This window comes from Phodopus roborovskii, unplaced genomic scaffold (genome assembly GCF_943737965.1).
Source record: "Phodopus roborovskii unplaced genomic scaffold, PHOROB, whole genome shotgun sequence".
Lineage (NCBI taxonomy): Eukaryota > Metazoa > Chordata > Mammalia > Rodentia > Cricetidae > Phodopus > Phodopus roborovskii.
Genome location: NW_026125778.1, coordinates 840,511 through 861,175, shown reverse-complemented (window position 1 = coordinate 861,175; position 20,665 = coordinate 840,511). Strand labels below are relative to the sequence as shown.

Below are 20,665 nucleotides of genomic sequence, written 5' to 3'. Positions count from 1 at the left end.
CCCAAATGACCCCCACTGAATTGAGGTGGCTCTTTCAGCCCCCATCCCCTACCGCCACTCCCTCCTCACCCGCCCACCAACCCTCGCCCACCCCCCCACAATCCACACCCTCACCCCCACCCCTCCACCCCCGCCCACCTCCCCCCTGGCCTGCCCCCACACACCCCTCCCCACAACAGGTGTCAGAGGTGTGAGGTGACCTCACTGCCTTCTTGCACACAAGGAGACTTGTTCTGACACTTGCCCTCAGGCAAGAAGATGCATACACCCTGGGAACAGGGTCTCTTCCTCTGTGAATCTCTCAGAGGTACAAGCAGTACCAGAGTCCTTTGGCCTTGGAGCACGCCCCCACGCAAAATCCTCCAAAAACGACAGGCGCTTTTGAGAGCAGCCTGAGGAATGGCTGTCAGAGTCCACTCACTCTCTCCCTTCCTCCCCCAGGCCTTCATCTGCCAGTCTTCATCTCTGTGACCTGAACCTTGACCTGACTGTGTTCCTCAGCAAACTCAGCATGGATCCTACTGAGAACAGCCAGAGCCTCAACCTCCCTGACAGCACTCAGTTCCAAAGGGAGGCAAGGAGCCAGGAGGGTGCCCAGGTCCCTGTAGCTGAGGGTGGGGGGAGGCTGAGGCCACTGCCACCGCCTCAGGGGATGTGTCTGCTGGAGGAATGCTCAGTTCTCCCCAGAGGGCTGAGAGAGCCTCCTCTCCTCCCAATGCCCTGGGCTCCATTGCAGGTGTATTGTCTACTGAGGCCTCTGGCAACCCATTAAGGAGAATGGCCAACCTAATGTTCATCCCACGGGATATACTAAACAGGAAAGTGATGAGTTTGGTGAAGTTGCTGCTCCTCAAGTATCAAATGAACCAGCTGGCAACTAAAGCAGAAATGCTGGACAGGATCACTCCTGATTATGAGATGTTCTTCCATGTGATCTCTTCGGAGGCCACTGATTGCATGTGGCTGTTGTTTGGCATCGAGGTTATGGAAGTGGACCCCCGTGTCCACTCCTACTCTCTTGTCACTGCCCTGGGGATCACCTATGATGGGATGCAGCATGGTGCTCCGGGCATACCAAAGACAGGCCTGGTGATAATCATGCTGTGTATCATCTTCATAGGGGGCAATTGTGTCAGCGAGCAGGAGATTTGGCATCTCTTGAATTCCATGGGGCTGTATGCTGGGAGGAATCATTTCATGTACGGGGAGCCCAGGAGCCTCATCACTGAGCATTTTGTGCAGGAAGGGTACTTGGAGTACAGGCAGGTGCCAGGCAGCAATCCTCCCTAGCCACGAGTTCCTGTGGGGCCCAAGGGCCCACGCAGAAACCACCAAGATGAAAATACTGAATTATTTTGCCAGCATAGTTAGGCGGGATCCCAGATCCTACCCCTCCAGGTATGCGGAGGCTTTGGCAGATGAGCTACAGAGGCTCCGTGCCCGAATCACCCAGCAGAGGATACCACTGCCCTGAGCAGCACACATTCTACTGTCCTCGCAGTTTCCAACCAATAGCAGATGAGGCAGAGTCAGAGCTCTAAGGACTTGGACCTTCACCAGAGTGCTGCCGATAGGCATCCTTGTTACTTCAAACTGTTGCTACTGTTACTACAAGGTTCACTAGCTGGAGATGTTTTAAGTTTAAGAATACAATTTGTAACTGACCTGTTGTTGTTGTTCCCGGGTAGGAGAATATTGTTATTTTTGTAAACAGTTGAGAATGGCATGTCTAATTTGAAATGGGTGTCAAGACACTATGACATTCTAATTGGAATTACCCTGGCAATGGGAAATAACTTGTCATTTTCATGAAAAAAAAGAATAAAATTGTTATCTTTTATTTTCTTTCTAACTTTAGTCTCCTCTTCGGGGTAACTAGTGAAAATGAAAGCAAGAGTGAGGTGAAGGCAATCTCCTCCCCAAATCTCCACTGAGCCAGTGGTCACCCGCTCTGTGAAAGGCGCTCTGTGAAAGGAAAGGACCCGTGTTAGCATGGAGATGTAAGGAAAGGCCTATCTACCCTTTTTCCATGGAAAGGTCGAGTTCAACATCAACAGCCCTTTCAGGAAGAAAGTGAAAATTCCCTTTAGATCACGAATATAAGTGCGGGAAGTCTGGTGGGCGGTCCGCTAGCGTGGGTATTTCCATATTAGTGGTGTGAGTCAAGGATGTTACAGGTATCAGAAATAATTAACCAGGACCAGGCCCTTTGAGGTGTGAGCTACTTATGGCTGAGAGATGGAAAAGTGCTCAGAGCCACTGCCGTTTCTGGTGGACTTTGCATGGAGAACTCAGGCTGGGGTGTCACTCAGTGATGGAATACTTGGATAACACATACAGCTAGGAGGTATCCTCAACACCTCAAAGCACAAAACCAAACTGTACAGTGAAGAATCATGTTCTGGAACTAGAGTTACAGATGAACACAGCACATGTATGGCATAATTTACCCCCACACTGTGCAAGGGATTCTGGACCCATGTGGCAGAATTATGGGAATGTGAGGCCATAACTCCCAGGCAGACACACACACACACACACACACACACACAGAGAGAGAGAGAGAGAGAGAGAGAGAGAGACAGAGACAGAGACAGAGAGAGAGAGGGGAGAGGGAGAGATGCCTACTAAGAGAAATTTAAATGCTTGTGATGTCTTCGTTTTGTGCCTGCATGTTAATGTGTAACAGAAGAGTGTACCAGATTTCATGGAACCAGAGTTACAGCTGGTTGCAAGTCTCCATGTAAGTGATGGAAACAGAACCTTTGTCCTCTGCAAGAGCAGCAAGGGCCTAGTCAAAGCTCTAGCCCCAGGCAAGGTTAAGTTAAAAACAACAACAACAACAAAAACCATTTCTCTGTGTATACTTGAGAATGAGGGTAGATGCATGCCTGGGCTCAGTGCTGACAGAGATGCCAGAGGACATAACTCAAGTTGGGTCTCCCTTCTACCTTGTGATGGCAAGAACTGCCTTGTTTCTGCTGCTGCTGTGTGGTGTAGTCCAGGCTGGCTGGCCCTGGAGATGCTGGCCCACTGTGGCTCTCCTCCCAACTCACCAGAGTAGTGCTGGGATTACAGAGGCACCGAGTTTCCTCATCCCATGTATGCAGCTCAGGGAGACTCAGATGAGATCCCCGGGCATGAGCAGCTACCACTTTTATCATCTGATTCACCTCCCCAGCCATAAAATCCATTTTCGCTCAGTAATCTCCAGTGCACCCAGACTTCAGTATGTGTCCAACGAGTGGGAGGATTTAGTGAAGTTTACTCATGAAATATCATTCTGGCTCGTTAGCTATCCTGTGTCCCACCTTTCACTATAGTTGTCACTCAAGGCACTTGCGCCAGGATTTTTCCTTGCAGGACACACATGCTGACAAGCAGTCCATTAACCAGGGGAGGAACCCCGAGGCTCCCAGCATTGGGAATGTGCCTGGTTCCTGCCTACCAAATTGCAGGCCCGAGAGGAGGCCAGAGGTCCGCATGAACCCGTAATTCAGGCAGGTCTCACACCACCAGACCGAGGTCATACCTCTGACAAAACAGGGCTCTTCCGGGTTCTCCATAATGTCTTATCTGTGGTGTTATCATCAGCACAGCATCTGCACCTGAATCTACTGCAGTTTCAGCTACTGACTGAGCTCTGAGAACACTGCCCAGCAGTAGCCTGGGCCAAGGCCTGCCAGTGAAACACCACTTGGTGGAAAACGTAGGGGCATATATATCCAAGCATAAGGCCTGAGACAGCTGGGAAAAGTTCCAGACATGGAGCCACACACAGCTTCCTAGCAACCACAAGCTCTCAGCAGGAGGCTTGACCCCCGTGGACGAACAACAGGGGCTGCAGCCCACAACCAGTGGGGGGAGCCTGCTGGACAGACCTCAGGGGACCTGAGCCTGCCACCAACACCACATGCTAAGCAGAGCCACAGAAGGAGACCGCACATGCACAGAAGGGCAGTGCACAAAGGCTAAAAGTAGCATTTTCCTGGAGCCACGGTGGGAAGAGGCCTCAGTCTCTCTGGCAGGCTTGTGAATGTTCCAATGTGACCAGGGCTTACTGTAAGGCCAGACTCTGTGGGTGGCCTGTCCCTTTAAGGCTTGGCTTATTTGGTCAGACACTGGCTGCAAGAGCAGAGAAAGCCAGGTCCACACCAGAAACCCTCTGAACAGGTACAGTATGCTTTAAATGTGCTATAGTGCTGAAGAAAGGAAAGAAAATGGTATAGACAGTAGTCGGAAAAAATAATGTGACAATAATAAAGTCAGGTATTAAAGACTGAACAAAGTAAGATAGAAAGAATAAGCCATGTAAGGATGGGAAACAACAATAATAAAGGGCATTTGAAGAGTACACAGTTCTTTATTTTCTTAAAATTCTTTAATGCTAATGAGCAAAAAAGAGCAACTGCTGAGAGATATTGGATTATGGGGGAATCTACTAAACTAAACCAGCATATATATTTTAAGGATGCCTTAACTTCACAATGGAAGTTGGGAAGTGCATTGCACTGGGGGAGAGGTTACTGTTGTTACAGGAATAGCAGCAGGTAGTCATGGATCTGGACACCCAACAGACCAGAAAGCATGTCCAGGCCCTCTCAAATCAACCCGCTGTGCCTCCTGTGTGAAAGTAAATGTCTAAGAGGTACCAGAGAGTTCCATACAGCCTTGACTGCTATGAAACAGCCAGCTACCCCCAAAATTGGCAGCACCCCAGCCCAGCTTTTTCTGGCCCCCAAAGATGGTCAACATCCCCTCAGTCTTGATGATTTGGTGCCCCGAATTCCTGACTTAACTGACACCCCCTATTTAATCTCACTCCTTTTCCCCAATAAACTCCATGTTGGTTTGGTTGAGTACAGTGATTCGTGTTCAGTGCCCGGAGCTGCAGCAAACAACAGTTATGTCTTTGTTTACATAGGAAACAAAAACAAAAAGAAAAAAAAAACATGGATTCCTTCAATATCGATATAGATCAGATTTGACCATGAAAAACCTACTGAAAATCTTGACTACAGACATGAAGAAAGAAACCAAGAAAAACTACAAGACAAGTGACATCTATGCTGATCTCTCTACATGGGTACAGCTCTGAGACTAGATGAGACATAATAACTCTTGTTGGTTATAGAGCCCAATTAACTTACCATCATATTTTGTCCTTTCATATGGCTTGGATAGAGGTTTGGTTATACAGCTCAATAAATTTACAAGTTGACAGATGCGTTTTACCTGCTGAGACATAAAACAGAAAATTATCTGACTTATCTACAGCACTCATTCAATACTCGTGTTTCTGCAGATTTGCATGTTACCTTTCAAAGTTTGTATGCTTTCAGAACGAAAGTACAGGGATTTATATGAAAACTGTAGGACAAGGCTGAACTTTTATTTATTTACTTATTTATTTATTAGCATTTTGCATGGTCCCAAGCCACATGCATAAGGCTGAGTTTTCCCATTTTCGAAGTGCCAGCTAGCTTGGTTCATTAAAGCTGTTGGCCTGTTACCAGTGTAACAATCATAATAATAATAATAATGTCTGATCAGGCTTCAAAAAGAGTGATCCTCCACAAGGCCACTGTCACTTACCAAAAACAGCTTTGAATGAAAGGTACAAGTGTGTGTGAATGTCAAAAGAATTTGTGGACTGTCCCTGAGTGCATCTGGATAGCCGAGTGTTCCAGTGTGGAAGTGTCTGCCCAGTCCCAAAACTGTTCTGTGTTCATGCGTTGCGTGCCTGTTCTACTTCTGCATCCGTGTCTAATGTCTGAAACTGGTGATGTTTATTCTGTAGGCCAGAAGGACACCCTGTGCTCCCTGTAACTCTTTCACATGGACCAATGCACCTGTTGCAGTTTTGGTAAGCATGGTCAGTTGTTTCACATCAGGGACTCACAGGTGAAGGTTCATTGTCTAAAGGAAAGGGACTATTGTTAACATCCTGAGAGAATAACACAATTTCCGGAGCAGTGCACCAAGCTGTCATTGATTCAAAAGGAAAACCCTTCCTATCAGCTTTCCCCAGAATTCTTTGCAGTGGCATGCCTAGTTATGAATGTAAAAGCTTCTACCAGACTGGACACTAAAGATATATGTATTTCAGGGCAATTCTGGTCTTAACATAAAGCTCACCAAGAGGTAAAGAATGACATTACCTCATGGGGCTGGAGAGATTTCCCAGCAGGTCAGAACACTGTTTTTGCAGAGTACCCAGGTTCAATTTCCACCATCCACATGGCAGGCAGCCCACAAGCAACTACCTGTAACCTAGCTCCACAGGATCTGATTCCTCTTCTGGTATCCAGAGGCACTGAACTCATGTGGTAATCAGACATACATGCAGGCAAGATGACTGTACATACATAAAATAAAGATTCAACTAAAAAAATTAAACACACTTAACAGTTTCAGAGAGACAGCATAGGTATTGGATAACAACTCTCACCCCTTTCTACCTGGTCTCTGGGCAGTTGCAAAGTATCACTTTTAAATTTCAATCAAGTCATTTAGTTTCATTTCCCCGAGGCTAGAGGATGGATCCATGGATCGGTAAAATTTAGGGTTACTTTTCATTTTTTTAATCTTTTTTAAAAGACTTATTGTTTATTATATATTCAGTGTTCTTCCTGCATGTGTTCCAGAAGGCCAGAAGAGGGAACCAGATCTCATTATGGATGGTGAGCCATCACATGGTCACTGGGAATTGAACTCATGACTTCTGGTAAAGCAACAAGTATTATTAAGCACTAAGCCATCACTCCAGCAACTGGGTTACCTTTCAGTCTTTGAATGTTCCCTGTCGTACTCCTTTGACCTCTCTTTGCACTCTATTATTAATTCCTTTCAATAGCTTGCTGGCTCAGCTCCCTGATCAAGTTTCACAGTACAATCAAATACCCTACTTAAAATGCCAGCTCTGATATTATTAGGCAGGCATATTTGGAATTACTACTAAAAGATTTTAGACAGAGGGTGTTATGTTGTTTTATAATTAGTTTGCTTGTGTCTGTAGATTGAGGCAAAAAACTGGTAAATTGTAACTACTATTTTTGCTTATAAAGTAATTAAGTTACAAATTAATATGTGTATATATAATTTAGAGGCCAAAAAACATAAAATTTTATAATCCATAAACCTGCAGGAAAATAAAATTGTTGCCAGCAGGGTTTTTTTTTGTTGTTTTGTTTTGCTTTGTTTTGTTTCACAATTTTTAAATTATACTCAATGAGCAGCTGAGGCAAGAGAATCTGGTTTCAGACTCCATGCACTAGCAGCCCATACCTAGGACAGGGGACAAGGATATATTCCAAGTAGATTTCTCTTCCCTTTGGGGAGGAGGCTGTGACCACTGTGGACTCTGGAGAGGGGACATAAGGGTGCTGAGATGGCAGCTAAATATTTCCCTCACAACTCACCATCACAGTGCACACCCTAAAGCCAAAGCAATACTGAGCCACCATTGGCATGCTGGATATGGCCCCCACTAGGAGCTGTTCCCTGAGCCACGCAGAATGCTATGCACTCAAGAAGGGCATGACATTGAGGACATTCCTCCTGGTGTGCTTCCAGACCCTTGCTGAAACAGCCTCAAGTACCTTGGCCTTTAGGGGAAAGGAAAACTGCCAGAAGATGATTTTTGTGCTAAAGCTTCTTTTGGTTGCCTGCTGTCGTCTGGATTGCACAGATAAATAGTGTTTAATGTCTGGGGCCCTGTATGTGCTTTCCCATGTCATTGTTTCTGTGGAAACCCAGGCAGTGAGTACATGGACTGCATCCAGGGGACCAGGTGTCAAGCCTGGGGCCAGGCACCGAATCGACACCAATGCCCTGGCAAATCTGCAATGAAGAGGAGACTCTACAGATATAAACAGAGGTTTCTACTTCCCGCCCCTTCTGGCAGCCACTTTTAAATAATCACTCAGAGGCTTAACATTAATTACATACTATTTGGCTTATAAATCAGGCTTTTGCTAACTGGTTCTTACATTTAAATTAACCCATTTCTATTAATGTATGTAATACCATGTGGAGGTGGCTTTACTGGTCCTCTGGCATCCTGCTTCTTGGGTGACTGGCTTGTATCACTCTTGACTCTACACTTTTTCCCCCGGGGTCTCTGGCTTTCCTGCCTAGCTTTATTCTGCCTGGCTATAAGTCAATTTAGCTTATATTGTCAATGTAGGAGAACAACAAGTATCCACAGCATAAAAGAGGGATCATCCTACAGCAGATGGAGAAGATCATACTTCTACAGTGCAAGAGCCCTTAGGAAAAGTTCCCCCAGGCAAGGAAGGGTAGCTCTCACCCAGCAATTCCTTATCTTAAAAGTCTTAAATCTAGCAATAATGGCTTGAGGTTGCTTGAGAAGAGTTAGGTGGTGAACATTTTGTAGCAATATTTTGCCAGTTCTTTTCCAAAGTTTCTGTCTATTTTCCTCATGCTTTCAGCAGTTACCCCAAACCTACTCTCAAGTACTAAGAGCAATGGCCTGTATCTCATGGTCCACGACATAGTAGTGACTAAACCCACAAGGAGAGAGTAAGATCACTACCACAATTTTGAGCCAAGTTTGAAGTAAGCTTTAATTGAATACTAGCCAGGATGATGAACTCTGGCCAGATCCATTCAAGGGAAAAAGGCGAAAAGTCACATTATGCAGAGGACTAATGAGAAAAATACATAAGGCTAGGTACATCACACCTTGTCCAATGAGGATCAATCATACTTCCTGACATAATTCCTACCTACATACCTCTCATATACCCGAGACCAAGCATATGTCCTGTACAGCTGAGTAAAGTAAACTTTTTTGCGAATTGGAAACATGTGCCTTATTATTCTATATGAACAACAGCCTCAGTTGGGGGAGCAGCCCCAGGGGAATGGAATGTCCTGCTTCCAGACACCACAGTGGTGTGAGGTGACACCAGCAGGTCAGGTTCCCTACCCTTCTGCACTCAGTTTGCTGAGGGAATGAAGACGCTGCTGCTGTCCATGACAGGGCAGGGAGGACAGGATGGTGTGGAAGCCAGGGCCCTGGGAACAGAGCACAGGGTGGTAGCACACAGACCCCAGGCTCCAATTTAACATGTTTATTTACCACCACGAGATCTGTTTTTATTCAGTAAGAACAAAAATTGGATCTTTTCAGAAAGAAGGTGAGTTTTCTATCTTTAGTGGCCTGCGAGTTTATGAAGTTGTTTGGTTTTGAACAGTGCACAGACATTACACGTGTTTTCTGAGTATTCCTCATCCTCTTCCTCCCCCTCCCCCCTCTTCCTCCTCTTCCGGCTCCTGCTCCTATTCCTCCATGGTGGACTCACTTAGGGATATGGCTGAGAGGGCAGCTTTCAGGATGGAAGTGCAAGTGTTGTACACAGACATCACATACCCATGCCTGAGGGTACCCTGAGGAGCTACTGGGCACATGCCCAGCCCCTCCCATTTTAGCAGTAGTTAAAGGAGGGACCGTATCATCAGAGGTGTCCTCTCCACGTGGGCCCCTTGTCTCCTGAGGTGGACAGTTGTCTGGGGTACTTACAGGGATGTTGCTCTGAATGTCAGTACTAGAAGGCGCAGTGGGAAGAAGCTTGGCTGCTGGTACTGCTGGTGTCTGGTTGTTGGTCCCCCTTCTGGGACTTCATGTCATCATCCTCCATCTTGTGGAACCTTGGGGAATGTATGGTAGGGAGAAGCTTCATCTTCTTTGGACTTGGCCCTTGTTCAGCTGCACTTGTGACTGGAGATTGTGCTTCGCTCAACAGAAACAGGTTTCAGAATTTGTTCCTCCTGATACTCTGTAGGAGCTCTTGTTTGTCTCTCTGAGGGTTGACGTTGTGGTAGATCTGAAACAAAATGGACTCGTTGGTCAATTGGTAATATAGCTACACCACCCCTCTGCATTATACTGGTCATCTTTTGTGATGGAGAAAATGACTGGGGCTGCAGGCAAGATGAGTTATGTGCTGGCCCAGGACCCCAGCCAGGAAAGAGAAATGAGTCACAGGTGAAGGTGTTGACTATGTATGTGACACTAACTGGCTTCTCAGGGCCTGCCTGCTGCCTGCCTGCCTGCCTGCCTGCTGCCTGCCTGCCTGCCTGCCTGCCTGCCTGCCTGCCTGCTGCCTGTCTGCCTGCCTGCCTGCCAACACCTAAGGGGCAGCCTAGAGTTTAATGTCAAAGTCTATTACTTTCACCAATCAGTAAACAACATCCCCTGCCAAATGAGGAGCTTAAAGCACTTCACTCCTGGGGTGTGCACACAAGAAGATGTGCTCATCAGCAACAGTGGTGGCAAGAACAACTTTGTACTTTACCATCGTTTTCCTGTTTTCTCCAGACTGGAGCTCAGAATCCTTTTGGCGAATCTTTCTGAACCCATACCGGTAGAGCTGGCGAAGGAATCTAGTCAGGCTTTCTGCTTCAAAAACCTTTCCTGTATCCCTGCGGTGAAGGACCTCTCTCTGAAACAGGTCTACCTCAGTCATGGTGCTGTGTCCGTTGTCACTCCAGTTCACAGACTGGAAGGCCTCGTTCGTTCTGCACTATGGTCCAGATCTTCCTGGGGAAGCATAGACTGAGGAGGTTGGTGTCACCTTCCTCACTGGCTGTACGATGGCTTTGGTCTTCAGGTCTGAGTCTCTCTTGGATGGATTGATTTTGTGTCCCCACTTGGTCACCTTGACTCACCAAACTCTCTCTTGTATACACCAGTGGCTCAGAAGAAGTGTCAGATGGGGTCTCTCTTCCTGGCTCTTGGCTAACAGGTAGGACCAGGTTGGTGGCATACATAGTTCATGGCCACACTCTGACTGGACATCAGAAGTATTCTGGACTGCAGACCACTTACATCCCCCAAAAGAGTCCAGACTGCATTTGCTTCCCCATAGAGATGTCCACCAATTAGAAGCCACTGAGTTTGAGCATCAGTACTGTGGTTATCACCTGCTGAATTCATCATTCCCTTTGTTTGTCATATGATGTCACAGGTGTCCCACAGCCAGTCTGGAGAATGAGTTTTGTCTCACTGTAGGGGAGTTTTCAAAAAGTATACGAAATTGTGCAGGCTTCCAGAACAGTCTCATGTGTCCTGGCAGGCACATCTGACCCACCCTGCACCAGTTCAGAAACAGTTACCATCTCTTTGTCACTCCTCAGGGTGGGGGTGCAGGGGGCTGTTTCTTAGGTTCCCCTCTTTGCTCAGGGACCAGCCCACAATTAGTCCAAGGGTTGGGAATATGAAAACTGCTCAGGAAAGAAAGGCTGAAAGACGACCATACCTCCAAAGCAGAGTTGTCTAGCCTTTATTATTATTATTATTGTTGTTGTTGTTGTTGTTGTTGTTGTTACTATAGTCTTTTATTTTATGTGCATTGAATTGAAGGTGTCAGGTACCCTGGAACTGGAGTTATAGATAGCAGCGGGCTACTATGTTGGTTCTGGGAATTGAACCCGGGTTCTCTGGAACAGCACTGAGTGCTCTTAATCACTGGGCCATCTCTCTGTCCCCAAGTGGTCTAGCCTTAATTTGTGCCTTCTCCTTGTCCCACCACATTACTCTATATTGGCCTTGCATTGGTATCTCCAAACAGTGTGGAAAAGGGACCCGTAGGAAGGAGAGAGGGGTGACAGGGCGACAAGAGAGTGTACATGGGGGAATGAGTACCTGCAGAGTGCAATGCATACACTTAGGAAACTGTCACAGGACACACACATACAATAAGGACTTCTCACAATTGACTGCTGAAAGACATTTGACACCCAGGCCAAGGCACCATATTTTCCCCCTCTAAGACCGGGTTTCTCTTTGTAGCCTTGGCAGTCCTAGAACTATCTCCGTAGTTCAGGCTGGCCTCAAACGCACAGAGATCCTCTTGCCTCTGCCTCCCAAGTGCTAGGATGAAAGGCATGTGCCACACCCACAGCTGTAGGGACTTAAGATCCGGACCCTCTCTTCGGTAAGATAAGACCACGAAGAAACGTTTAGAATGATAGAAATGGGTCAATATTTAAGGCAGAGCTAGCCAACGAGAAACGCTGGTAACAGGCCAACAGCTTTATATCTAATACAGTGTCTCTGTGTGTTACATGAGGGCTCAAGTGGCTGTGGGAGAGACACGGCTGGCAGGGAATCTGCTCGTAGTACACAGCACTATCTTATGAACTGTGCTGACTACTCACATAACATAGAGGGTTTGGTCCCTTGGGTAGAGAGGGATTGTGAAATTCACAGGTTTTAAAGTGCCATTACCCATTTGGTTGATGTAGATGCAATCACAGCCTATGGCCACCGTGAGCAGCTTGGTTTACATCATTCCTGTTCTGAGGAGTCACATGGGAATGGTGAGTTCCTTTACCATGTCTGACTTTGCTAAGGAAACAGTGACCCACAATGAACCAAGCTGGCACTTCGAAAATGGGAAAACTCAGCCTTATGCATGTGGCTTGGGACCAAGCAAAATCCTAATAAATAAATAAGTAAATAAATAAAAGTTCAGCCTTGTCCTACAGTTTTCATATAAATCCCTGTACTTTCGTTCTGAAAGCATACAAACTTTGAAAGGTAACATGCAAATCTGCAGAAACACGAGTATTGAATGAGTGCTGTAGATAAGTCAGTTAAAGATAATTTTCTGTTTTATGTCTCAGCAGGTAAAACGCATCTGTCAACTTGTAAATTTATTGAGCTGTATAACCAAACCTCTATCCAAGCCATATGAAAGGACAAAATATGATGGTAAGTTAATTGGGCTCTATAACCAACAAGAGTTATTATGTCTCATCTAGTCTCAGAGCTGTACCCATGTAGAGAGATCAGCATAGATGTCACTTGTCTTGTAGTTTTTCTTGGTTTCTTTCTTCATGTCTGTAGTCAAGATTTTCAGTAGGTTTTTCATGGTCAAATCTGATCTATATCGATATTGAAGGAATCCATGTTTTTTTTTCTTTTTGTTTTTGTTTCCTATGTAAACAAAGACATAACTGTTGTTTGCTGCAGCTCCGGGCACTGAACACGAATCACTGTACTCAACCAAACCAACATGGAGTTTATTGGGGAAAAGGAGTGAGATTAAATAGGGGGTGTCAGTTAAGTCAGGAATTCGGGGCACCAAATCATCAAGACTTTGGGGGCCAGAAAAAGCTGGGCTGGGGTGCTGCCAATTTTGGGGGTAGCTGGCTGTTTCATAGCAGTCAAGGCTGTATGGAACTCTCTGGTACCTCTTAGACATTTACTTTCACTCAGGAGGCACAGCGGGTTGATTTGAGAGGGCCTGGACATGCTTTCTGGTCTGTTGGGTGTCCAGATCCATGACTACCTGCTGCTATTCCTGTAACAACAGTAACCTCTCCCCCAGTGCAATGCACTTCCCAACTTCCATTGTGAAGTTAAGGCATCCTTAAAATATATATGCTGGTTTAGTTTAGTAGATTCCCCCATAATCCAATATCTCTCAGCAGTTGCTCTTTTTTGCTCATTAGCATTAAAGAATTTTAAGAAAATAAAGAACTGTGTACTCTTCAAATGCCCTTTATTATTGTTGTTTCCCATCCTTACATGGCTTATTCTTTCTATCTTACTTTGTTCAGTCTTTAATACCTGACTTTATTATTGTCACATTATTTTTCCGACTACTGTCTATACCATTTTCTTTCCTTTCTTCAGCACTATAGCACATTTAAAGCATACTGTACCTGTTCAGAGGGTTTCTGGTGTGGACCTGGCTTTCTTGCTCTTGCAGCCAGTGTCTGACCAAATAAGCCAAGCCTTAAAGGGACAGGCCACCCACAGAGTCTGGCCTTACAGTAAGCCCTGGTCACATTGGAACATTCACAAGCCTGCCAGAGAGACTGAGGCCTCTTCCCACCGTGGCTCCAGGAAAATGCTACTTTTAGCCTTTGTGCACTGCCCTTCTGTGCATGTGCGGTCTCCTTCTGTGGCTCTGCTTAGCATGTGGTGTTGGTGGCAGGCTCAGGTCCCCCTGAGGTCTGTCCAGCAGGCTCCCCCCACTGGTTGTGGGCTGCAGCCCCTGTTGTTCGTCCACGGGGGTCAAGCCTCCTGCTGAGAGCTTGTGGTTGCTAGGAAGCTGTGTGTGGCTCCATGTCTGGAACTTTTCCCAGCTGTCTCAGGCCTTATGCTTGGATATATATGCCCCTACGTTTTCCACCAAGTGGTGTTTCACTGGCAGGCCTTGGCCCAGGCTACTGCTGGGCAGTGTTCTCAGAGCTCAGTCAGTAGCTGAAACTGCAGTAGATTCAGGTACAGATGCTGTGCTGATGATAACACCACAGATAAGACATTATGGAGAACCCGGAAGAGCCCTGTTTTGTCAGAGGTATGACCTCGGTGTGGTAGTGTGAGACCTGCCTGAATTACGGGTTCATGTGGACCTCTGGCCTCCTCTCGGGCCTGCAATTTGGTAGGCAGGAACCAGGCACATTCCCAATGCTGGGAGCCTCGGGGTTCCTCCCCTGGTTAATGGACTGCTTGTCAGCATGTGTGTCCTGCATGGAAAAGTCCTGGCGCAAGTGCCTTGAGTGACAACTATAGTGAAAGGTGGGACACAGGATAGCTAACGAGCCAGAATGATATTTCATGAGTAAACTTCACTAAATCCTCCCACTCGTTGGACACATACTGAAGTCTGGGTGCACTGGAGATTACTGAGCGAAAATGGATTTTATGGCTGGGGAGGTGGAATCAGATGATAAAAGTGGTAGCTGCTCATGCCCGGGGATCTCATCTGAGTCTCCCTGAGCTGCATACATGGGGTGAGGAAACTCGGTGCCTCTGTAATCCCAGCACTACTCTGGGGAGTTGGGAGGAGAGCCACAGTGGGCCAGCATCTCCAGGGCCAGCCAGCCTGGACTACACCACACAGCAGCAGCAGAAACAAGGCAGTTCTTGCCATCACAAGGTAGAAGGGAGACCCAACTTGAGTTATGTCCTCTGGCATCTCTGTCAGCACTGAGCCCAGGCATGCATCTACCCTCATTCTCAAGTATACACAGAGAAATGGTTTTTGTTGTTGTTGTTGTTTTTAACTTAACCTTGCCTGGGGCTAGAGCTTTGACTAGGCCCTTGCTGCTCTTGCAGAGGACAAAGGTTCTGTTTCCATCACTTACATGGAGACTTGCAACCAGCTGTAACTCTGGTTCCATGAAATCTGGTACACTCTTCTGTTACACATTAACATGCAGGCACAAAACGAAGACATCACAAGCATTTAAATTTCTCTTAGTAGGCATCTCTCCCTCTCCCTCTCTCTCTCTGTCTCTGTCTCTCTCTCTCTCTCTCTCTCTCTCTCTCTCTCTCTCTCTGTGTGTGTGTGTGTGTGTGTGTGTGTGTGTGTGTCTGCCTGGGAGTTATGGCCTCACATTCCCATAATTCTGCCACACGGGTCCAGAATCCCTTGCACAGTGTGGGGGTAAATTATGCCATACATGTGCTGTGTTCATCTGTAACTCTAGTTCCAGAACATGATTCTTCACTGTACAGTTTGGTTTTGTGCTTTGAGGTGTTGAGGATACCTCCTAGCTGTATGTGTTATCCAAGTATTCCATCACTGAGTGACACCCCAGCCTGAGTTCTCCATGCAAAGTCCACCAGAAACGGCAGTGGCTCTGAGCACTTTTCCATCTCTCAGCCATAAGTAGCTCACACCTCAAAGGGCCTGGTCCTGGTTAATTATTTCTGATACCTGTAACATCCTTGACTCACACCACTAATATGGAAATACTCACGCTAGCGGACCGCCCACCAGACTTCCCGCACTTATATTCGTGATCTAAAGGGAATTTTCACTTTCTTCCTGAAAGGGCTGTTGATGTTGAACTCGACCTTTCCATGGAAAAAGGGTAGATAGGCCTTTCCTTACATCTCCATGCTAACGCGGGTCCTTTCCTTTCACAGAGCGCCTTTCACAGAGCGGGTGACCACTGGCTCAGTGGAGATTTGGGGAGGAGATTGCCTTCACCTCACTCTTGCTTTCATTTTCACTAGTTACCCCGAAGAGGAGACTAAAGTTAGAAAGAAAATAAAAGATAACAATTTTATTCTTTTTTTTTCATGAAAATGACAAGTTATTTCCCATTGCCAGGGTAATTCCAATTAGAATGTCATAGTGTCTTGACACCCATTTCAAATTAGACATGCCATTCTCAACTGTTTACAAAAATAACAATATTCTCCTACCCGGGAACAACAACAACAGGTCAGTTACAAATTGTATTCTTAAACTTAAAACATCTCCAGCTAGTGAACCTTGTAGTAACAGTAGCAACAGTTTGAAGTAACAAGGATGCCTATCGGCAGCACTCTGGTGAAGGTCCAAGTCCTTAGAGCTCTGACTCTGCCTCATCTGCTATTGGTTGGAAACTGCGAGGACAGTAGAATGTGTGCTGCTCAGGGCAGTGGTATCCTCTGCTGGGTGATTCGGGCACGGAGCCTCTGTAGCTCATCTGCCAAAGCCTCCGCATACCTGGAGGGGTAGGATCTGGGATCCCGCCTAACTATGCTGGCAAAATAATTCAGTATTTTCATCTTGGTGGTTTCTGCGTGGGCCCTTGGGCCCCACAGGAACTCGTGGCTAGGAGGATTGCTGCCTGGCACCTGCCTGTACTCCAAGTACCCTTCCTGCACAAAATGCTCAGTGATGAGGCTCCTGGGCTCCCCGTACATGAAATGATTCCTCCCAGCATACAGCCCCATGGAATTCAAGAGATGCCAAATCTCCTGCTCGCTGACACAATTGCCCCCTATGAAGATGATACACAGCATGATTATCACCAGGCCTGTCTTTGGTATGCCCGGAGCACCATGCTGCATCCCATCATAGGTGATCCCCAGGGCAGTGACAAGAGAGTAGGAGTGGACACGGGGTCCACTTCCATAACCTCGATGCCAAACAACAGCCACATGCAATCAGTGGCCTCCGAAGAGATCACATGGAAGAACATCTCATAATCAGGAGTGATCCTGTCCAGCATTTCTGCTTTAGTTGCCAGCTGGTTCATTTGATACTTGAGGAGCAGCAACTTCACCAAACTCATCACTTTCCTGTTTAGTATATCCCGTGGGATGAACATTAGGTTGGCCATTCTCCTTAATGGGTTGCCAGAGGCCTCAGTAGACAATACACCTGCAATGGAGCCCAGGGCATTGGGAGGAGAGGAGGCTCTCTCAGCCCTCTGGGGAGAACTGAGCATTCCTCCAGCAGACACATCCCCTGAGGCGGTGGCAGTGGCCTCAGCCTCCCCCACCTCAGCTACAGGGACCTGGGCACCCTCCTGGCTCCTTGCCTCCCTTTGGAACTGAGTGCTGTCAGGGAGGTTGAGGCTCTGGCTGTTCTCAGTAGGATCCATGCTGAGTTTGCTGAGGAACACAGTCAGGTCAAGGTTCAGGTCACAGAGATGAAGACTGGCAGATGAAGGCCTGGGGGAGGAAGGGAGAGAGTGAGTGGACTCTGACAGCCATTCCTCAGGCTGCTCTCAAAAAGCGCCTGTCGTTTTTGGAGGATTTTGCGTGGGGGCGTGCTCCAAGGCCAAAGGACTCTGGTACTGCTTGTACCTCTGAGAGATTCACAGAGGAAGAGACCCTGTTCCCAGGGTGTATGCATCTTCTTGCCTGAGGGCAAGTGTCAGAACAAGTCTCCTTGTGTGCAAGAAGGCAGTGAGGTCACCTCACACCTCTGACACCTGTTGTGGGGAGGGGTGTGTGGGGGCAGGCCAGGGGGGAGGTGGGCGGGGGTGGAGGGGTGGGGGTGAGGGTGTGGATTGTGGGGGGTGGGCGAGGGTTGGTGGGCGGGTGAGGAGGGAGTGGCGGTAGGGGATGGGGGCTGAAAGAGCCACCTCAATTCAGTGGGGGTCATTTGGGCTAGCACAGTACCCCAGCCCGATTCTCACCTGGATGAATGGCTACTTGAGGCCCTTCCTTCCCTGTGATCCCTGGGTCCAAGGTCTTTAAGGCAAGAGCCTAGGCCTGTGAGTGAGAATGAAAGAGAGAGAGAGAGAGAGAGAGAGAGAGAGAGAGAGAGAGAGAGAGAGAGAGAGAGAGAGAGAGAGAAATAAAGGAAAAAAGAATGATTAGCGGAGGGGAAGGAATCCACTCAAAGTGCCTCTGTTTTCCCACAGCCCTCAGGAAGGCAGGTAGGTAGCCAGTACTATGCTTTGGCTGATGGGACTCTCAACCCTCACCAGGAGTCCTCACAGACCCAAGCCTCCCTCTGATGACCCAGGTCGAGGAGCTCTTAGTAGGGCCCTTCAGGACTCTCTGAGGGACAGTGCTTCGGTCGGGAAAGTCTTTTTGTGGGGCTGCTGTCTGCACACTGGAGTGGAGGAGTCTCCTTCACTAACCCCGGGGTCTTTTCCAGAAACTTCCCAGACGCCCACTTAACCAAGGACTGTGTGCTCGGACAAGGTCTCCCACTCTGGCTAAGTTCCACAGGTGTCAGGCCCTGTGACCTCTGTGATAAGGGAGCCGATAACACAGCCCATCCACCCCTGCTGGGGACCTGCAGTGATGGCCACGTGTCCTGGGCTCATCTCTGCTGGGACAAGTGTTCGCTGCGTCCACCCTGAGTGCTTCTTCGCCTTCCTTCTTGAGACCCGTGCTTCCCAGCAGAACCCCATCTCAGAAAGACACCCACGTGCTTCCCAGGTGTAGCACAAGAAATCAAAGCCGGAGAACTGACTCCGGGTCATAAACAGACTGTGCGGTCCTTCTGCTCTCTGATTCAGAGCCAGTCCTCACCCAGGTCCATGCCCTGCAGATTCCCTCTGCTGTCCAGACGTGGCTGCCACTGGTGACCTGATATCAACCCTAGGAAGAGGGTCATCACTCCCGGGAGAGGTCTCTAGCCAAGTCATGCAGCCCAGGGAAGCCAGGCACGGCAGCTCCCGACTCGGGGCTCCCAGGCATAGGAACAGGGGCATACATGCTTCATACAGTCTTCTGTTGGGGGTACAGGGACCCTGTTCCCACGTTCATTTCTGACCACGACAGCTTACCTGGACTCACGATGGAAGATGGATACCTCCTGTGGCAAGCAGACTGCTCCCCTCCGGGCTGTGGTGGTACTGCTCGGTGTAGATAGAGGCTCACCTTCCTAGAGAGGAGACAGCAGTGCACAGGGCTCACCTCTGGGTTGCAGGGGCCCGGGCTTCTGGAGACTGGCAAAAGGGGCGGGGCCCTGCATTCCCCCACACATCCTGAAGCTTTCCTTCCTCTTCATTCCTCACGACAACCTTCCTGACACTCGGATCGCATCCATGTTTCAGGTCTAAGCCAACTCTGAGCCCTCACCTTATCACCCCAGTCTAAGTCAGAGGTGACAGTCTGAGTGAGTCCACAGTCGGCACCAGTATCTAGTCTACCCTGGCAGCAAGGGCTGCTTGCCTGGGTATGTCTTGGACCAGAGATCTCACTGTTTCCTTTTTGGTGGCCCTGGATCCTCACCACTACACATCTGAGTGAGACCTTACCGCCAGGATGAGTCCTCCTCCTCTACATCCTACATTCTGAAGCAAAGGACAGTGCGTACTTGGTGGAGGAGGGGAAGCAGGTGAGTCCCTCCAAGTACACCAAGGCAGAAATGCCATTTGGGTACCTCCCAGGCAGACTGGTGCTGCTTAAGTCCACTCGGTTCCCAAGTACATAGTGACTGCAAAGCGACTGTGGGGTGTAACCGCACCCCTTAAAAATCTCTGCTTCCAGCAGAGTGCTGCTGGTGGCGGCACAGGCCTAGTGATCCCAGCAGCAGAGCGGCAGTGTAGGCAGATCTCAGCGAGTTTGCAGCCAGGGCAGGCAAGTGTGAGAGAGAGAAACAGTGTCTCAAAAGGCACACACACAGGCACATACACACAGGCACACACACTCACACACACACACTCACACAGGCACACACACACTGGCACATACACACACAGACACACACACACAGGCACACACACACACACACGCACACACAGGCACACACACACAGGCACACACACACACAGGCACACACACACACACTCACACTCACACAGGCACACACACACTGGCACATACACACACAGACACACACACACAGGCACACACACACACACACTCACACACACACACTCACACACACACACACACTCACACACACTCACACAGGCACTCACACACAGGCACACACACACACACAGACCCACACACACAGGCACACACACACACACAGGCACAAAGACAGGCACACACACACACACTCACACACAGGCACTCACACACAGGCACACACACACACTCACACACATACACACTCACACACATACACACACTCACACACACACAGTCACACACGGAAGAGAAAATCAGTGCTCTCTGTCTTTGTCACAGTGACTGACTGACTGGGGACTGGCTTCCTTCCGTGCTGAATGCAGCAACCGGGCGCCACTGGGTGCAGGCCTCTGTGCGGGGACGCAGCCGACACACCGTGGGACCCTATCTGTGGAGTGTCGTCCCCTGTCCCCTGTGGCTTCTGACTGACCGTTCCCCTGGCGCTGGCCGGAGCCTCTGTCTGGGATGCTCTCTGTGGCCGCCAGCAAGAGGTCCAGGCCTAGGTGAAGGTGGCTGCTAAGCAAAGTGTCAACAGGGACTGCAGTGTCTGAAACCTTTCCCTCCGTTCTTAAAGAGGCC

The 20,665-nt window shown here is 48.3% G+C and overlaps 3 pseudogenes; 1 reads left to right on the top strand and 2 right to left on the bottom strand.

Annotated features, from left to right (window-relative positions):
* The first annotated feature begins 511 nt into the window (after positions 1 to 511).
* On the top strand, positions 512 to 1,474 carry LOC127217651 (melanoma-associated antigen 11-like; annotated as a pseudogene).
* A 7,705-nt stretch (positions 1,475 to 9,179) lies between these two features.
* LOC127217650 (heat shock transcription factor, X-linked member 3-like) lies at positions 9,180 to 10,825 on the bottom strand (annotated as a pseudogene).
* A 5,583-nt stretch (positions 10,826 to 16,408) lies between these two features.
* Positions 16,409 to 17,367, bottom strand: LOC127217649 (melanoma-associated antigen 11-like; annotated as a pseudogene).
* Positions 17,368 to 20,665: the final 3,298 nt, after the last annotated feature.